Here is a 6,150-nt window from a genome sequence, read left to right on the forward strand (position 1 = left end):
GTTCCATGAGGAGAGCTCCAATTCAAGTCATGAAGAGGAGTCAAGTGAGCCAAGTAGCTCACATCATGGAGGTATGGAATTAGAAGTTGAGGGCTACTCAACATCTAAGGAAGAAGAGGAGGAGAGTTCTTCTTCAAGACTGGAGCAAGAAGAAGAAGCCTCTACCTCCGTAAGGGATGAAGGAGAGAGCTTATATCCATCCTCAACCCTAGGTAACTCAAGCAACTTAATTTCAAGTAAATTACACATAATGTGCTTTGAGTGTAGGAATTATGGGCATTACAAAAGTAAATGTCCAAAGAGGATTAAGAAGACTCCACCGGCACCAAAAGTCAAGGAAGCCGGAGTCCCGATACGCAAGGGCAAGGAGCACGTGGTGTGCTTCCAATGCAAGCAAAGGGGACATTATAGGAGTCAATGTCCAAGGGGGAGGCAACCTCACAAGGACAAGAGACCAAGCACATCTATGGGGGGAGCTAAGGAAAACCCTAAGGTATCCTTTAAGGCACATTCTTGCAATTCTAATAAGACACATGCTAGTAGTTTTATTGTAATTGTCAATAATGATAAACATGAGAACCATAGAAACCGATACATGTGCTTAGGTGCCAAACATGTTAGCCTAGATAAGGACAATGCTAGAAATGCCAACCCTAGAGTTAACTCATCTAAGGTTAAGGAAAACCTAGATAGGAATCCCAAAACAACTAGACATATGCCTAGGAATACCTCAAAGAAAAATGGAAAATTAAAGCTTGAGGTATTAAAGAAGGAAAATCAAGTCTTGAGGTCAAGACTTGACACCTTAGAAAAAGCTCTTAAGAATTTGGAGAAGTCAACTCTAGGGTCTAAGGGTCAAAAATCAAAGCCCAAGGACATGAGAGGTTTGGGTCACAAACCTAAGTCTCAAGTGGTCAAGCCCACTTATCATAATGTTCCATTCGATTATGGAACAAGACCTAGGGCTAAGAAGACCATCACCAAGGTCACAAGGGGAGTCACCCCTAGAGTTGATCTTGATGAGTCCCAAATGACCAAGGCTTTAAAGCCTAGGAGGGTCATTAGGAGGGTTGCTAGGGAAGTCATCCCTAGTGAATATTTAGTGAACCCAATGAGCTCAAATAGGTATTGGGTTCCTAGGAGCGTGGTTCCTTCACGCTAGATGGTTTAGGGTGTGCCAACCTTAATTGGATAGGTAGTTAACCTAATTGTAGCAAAAGGCGGCATTTTAGCATTTTCAAGGTGTGTTCAAGCCTTGAAAATGAAATTAAAAATTATTCCTAAGGTGATTAGGATGTGCCAACCACATTTGAGGAGTTTTCTAGGGTCAATCTAATTGGCACATAGTGATCTAAAAATCTTTAGTATATGATTTTAGGTCTATTACACTTAGGAATATAGAATTTATGGGAAAATGATCAAAATTATCAAAAATGACAACTAAGGTTAGAATTAGGTATTTTCTATACCTTTATATGTTATTTGCCATATATTGTTTGTCATATGTCATGTCATGACATCATATTTAATTTATTATCATTTGAAATGTCATGATAATGCTTAGGTTAGTTATATGTCATGCCTTGTTTAAGTTTCATACTTTATGCCATGACATCATGACATTGACACTTATTTCCACTTATGATATTATTTTATGCCATGTCATCATCTCTTGCATTTATGATCAATTAAATTGATTTAAGGATAAAAACATAATTTGATATAGAGATCAAGTTGTTGTTAAGAAAATGCATGAGAACTTAGCTTAAGATGATCTAAACTCATATCTCACATCAAAATTGACTTGGATGTGTTTGATACACCTTAGATGTGTGTGAGATATTAGGATGATGAGTTAGGATCAAGGTGCATAGTTCTTGTACCTAGATGAGCCTAATTCGAATTTGAGGATCATAGGGAAAACTTGTGTACAAGTCATATACATTTAGTTCTAAGATTGTGGTCCTAAATTGAATGACTTAAAATCATTTCAAAATTGATTTGAAAAACCTTGATGAAGCTTTTCTAGTGATAGCATTCATCATTGAGCAAGTTGATACAAAGATGGATTAACCTTGAGCTATTTCAAAGTCTTTCGAACTTTGTATCAAGATTTAAAAATGGAAGTTATTTTCATAGAAAACTATTTTTCCATGATAATATATGTCATGAAGAATGTATCCTCAAAATTTTACAATTTTTGGAATTTTCTGTGATTTTTTAGGGGTTTCTGAATTTCGGGAGAAAAATCAGAAATCCTTATCAGAGAGTTGTGGACCGATCAGAGGGGATCCTGATCGGTCCAGGGAAGTCTGGATCGGTCACTGGACCGATCCAGGGAAGTGTTGATCGGTCTGGTGACCGATCAGAGCGTGCCAAAATGCTGATTTTCGTCTGTTGTCTGAAATTTCAGCTATAGAAGTTGGTGCTTTAGATTTCTAAAGGGTTGAAACTCTCCAAGACATTGTTGGTGCAATGGTCAAGGAGGAGTTGACCTTTAGGGGGAGTTTTACCTAATGGTCAAGGAGGAGTTGACCATTAGGGGGAGTTTTTATTCGTCAAGATTTCTGAGGATGAGTGATATGGGATTATCACTAAGTTGATTATCAAGGGGGTAATTAAGGGTTTCAATGAAAGGTATGAGACTTTCATCAGGAAGAAACTCTTGACCTTGATTCACTCTTTTTGATGTGTGTCAAAAAGGGGGAGAATGTCCAGAGAATGTTCAAGGAAGAACATTGGAGTTTGGGGAGAATGTTCAAGGAAGAACATTGGAGAACTATTGGAAAACCTAAGTTAGGTTATCGGGTTAACCTAACTTGATTATGGTTTTTGTCAAAAATAAAAAAGGGGAGATTGTTGGTGCAACCTTAGGTCAAGGTTGACCTGGGTGACCCGACTCGAGTTGACCTGACTCGAGATATATTTTGATGTTTGACAAGAATGGAGAAGTTATATTTTGATGTTTGACAAGAATAGGAACTTGGGGGATTGTGGGTGTAACCTTTGGTCAAGGTTGATCTGGTTGACCCGACTTGAGTTGACCTGATTCGGGAAAAGTCCAAGTATGGAGACTTGGCACGGAAAAGTCCAAGCAGGGAGCTTGGCACGGGAAAAGTCCAAGTATGGAGACTTGGCACGAAAAAGTCCAAGCAGGGAGCTTGGCACGGGAAAAGTCCAAGCAGGGAGCTTGGCACGGGAAAAGTCCAAGTATGGAGACTTGGCACGGAAAAGTCCAAGCAGGGAGCTTAGCACGGGAAAAGTCCAAGCAGGGAGCTTGGCACGGGGAAAAGTCCAAGTATGGAAGCTTGGCATGGGAGGTCAGAGAGGGCTCGGTAGCTCGTTCTCCGGACTAGGTCAGAGAGGGCTCGGTAGCTCGTTCTCCGGACTAGGTCAGAGAGGGCTCGGTAGCTCGTTCTCTGGGCCGGACGTGGAAGTCAGAGAGGGCTCGGTAGCTCGTTCTCTGGACCGGACGTGGAAGTCGGAGAGGGCTCGGTAGCTCGTTCTCTGAACTGGATGGAGTTGGAGAGGGCTCGGTAGCTCGTTCTCTGTACTAGGTCAGAGAGGGCTCGGTAGCTCGTTCTCTGGACCGGACGAAGTTGGAGAGGGCTCGGTAGCTCGTTCTCTGGACTAGGTCAAAGAGGGCTCGGTAGCTCATTCTCTGGACCGGACGTGGAAGTCGGAGAGGGCTCGGTAGCTCGTTCTCTAGATCAGGAAGGCTTTAGGTTTAAGGCTGGGAAATTGGGTCGGTCTGCTGACCGATCCAGTGATACTATGGGTACCTGGATCGGTCTGCTGACCAATCCAGTGAAACACTGGGTTATCTGATCGGTCTGTGGACCGATCAGTAACCACATAGAAGCTTTCTGTGGGCTATCTGATCGGTCTGCTGACCGATCAGTTAGAAGGAGATGTGACTCAGAGCTATAGGCTGATCGGTCTATGGACCGATCCACCTATAGGATGATCGGTCCACAGACCGATCAGGGATTTCAACTAACTCTCTGTGAGAGTTGTGATAGGTCTGGGGACCGATCAGCGTAGGGCCTGATCGGTCCCCTGACCGATCAGATCCACCCTGGACCGATCAGGGTGGAGCCTGATCGGTCCAGGTCTAGCCGTTGAGACACAACGGCTAGATTTCTTCTTTGTCTTCTTCGCAAGTTCATATAAGAAGGCCACTACAGGGAAGCTGATGTGCTTCTTGGTTGTTGCTCTTGCTCCTTCTTGTTCCTTGCGATCAGAGCTTTGCTGAGCTCTCCTGAAGCTTCGTGTGAGCTTCCCTCGGCTGGGACTCCAACTGATCAGTTGCTACTGTTGTTGGCGTGAAGTGGTTGCTTCATCACCAGTCGACGAGAAGGCAAGCAAACTAGTATTTTTACATTCATATTGTTCTTGGCTTTTTGCTGTATTTCATGTACACTGATCTTGCTGTTGCAAGAGAGATTGTGGTGAGGTTTCTCCACCCAGAAGGAGTTTTTATTAGCCGATTCTCCGGGGTCTCATCCACCGACGGATTGATAGGATTCGTCCACCTTACGGACACGCCGAGGAGTAGGAGTATCATCTCTGAACCTCGTTATATCGTCGCGTTTGAGGTTTGATCTTCTCTCGTTTCGTTTCTATCTTTTATTTCCGCTGCGCTAACTCAAATTGTAGGAAGAAACGAGAATTTGGGGTTGGCTATTCACACCTCCCCTCTCTAGTAGCTATCCGAAGGTCCTAACAGTTTCTATAATTCAGGAGTCATAGCGGCTAGCATCTAGCAAGTACAAAATCATCCTTATGTTTCTGAAGGGCCAATAGTTGGTCCGTAATTGCATAAGCATCAAGATTGGTGGGAAGAGGCTGATCAAGGACATAAGTTAGCTTCTCAGCTTTGAGAACAATTCTTAAATTTCGAAACCAGTCCAAGAAATTTGGCCTAGTTAGTTTGTTCGGGTCTAAAATCGAACGCAGATTAACAAAAGTCATAATTAAATGATTAACCTAGAAATACAAAAATGAGTATGTATTAGAGACATGATTTTATTTATGTAAACAATTTACATAAAATCCCGCTTTTTTATCAAATTCAAATATCCTTATTTTGAATTCGAAAGATGGTAGGTTTTCTCCAAGTTGGTTGATATCTACCATAGATAAGAATAACCTTGACTTTGGCCAACAAGCCATTGTTAGCTATAGCGGTAGATAACATATTTACCAATTGCATATCACTTATATGCAACTATCACATTATGCTAACAACTAATTGATCTTCACATAAACATCGGGTTGTTAACACATTAACAAGTATACATCAAATGCACATCACCCAACTTCACGTCTATCCACATTGATCATGACTTTGGCACAACAAATCAACACTTCAAGTTTAAAACCAACCCGTTAATCATGAGATTGCATCTCTATGGTTTGAACATGTTTAATTTCAAGTTGAGCTTGACTTTGGCCAACAACTCAAACAAGAACTTAAACTCTGGTTCTTACCATATTTACGGAAGATGTAGGTTTTAATATTGAGTAAGGGATTTAGGTTTCATCTATATCATGTAAATTACACACATGGAATAAATGATGACATGACATGTCGCACGTATAGCATAAATGATGACATGACACATCACACGCATGACATAGGATGACACATCATACATATGGTAAGATCTAATCACATCACATGCATGGCAAAATCTAATCATGTCCTAATTAATGCATCTACATGACATACAATATGGTATGTTCATGGCATAAATTTACATATGTTATAATTCTATTTTGGAAATAAAAATATGTTATAAATATGATTTTAATAAATCAAGATTTATCTAATCAAATTAGAAAACCAATTTCTAAATTTAATTAACATATCTAGAATTTTTCTATCAATCAAGAATTTTTAATTATTTTAGAAATATATTTCTAAATTAATTTTCTAACCATTTAAGAAATAAATAATTAATATTTCTTAATTTATTATAGAATAATTCAAATATAGATTTTTTATGATTTTTTAAATCTTTTCAAATTTGATATTTCCTCACAATTTAGGAAACTTTCCAAAAATAAAATATTTTTAGAAATCCAAAAATTTCAGAAAATATTAATTCTATAATTTAATTTAGAATATCTCAAATCTGGATTTTT

The sequence above is a fragment of the Zingiber officinale genome, chromosome 3B, assembly GCF_018446385.1.
Source record: "Zingiber officinale cultivar Zhangliang chromosome 3B, Zo_v1.1, whole genome shotgun sequence".
In the NCBI taxonomy this organism is placed as follows: Eukaryota; Viridiplantae; Streptophyta; class Magnoliopsida; order Zingiberales; family Zingiberaceae; genus Zingiber; species Zingiber officinale.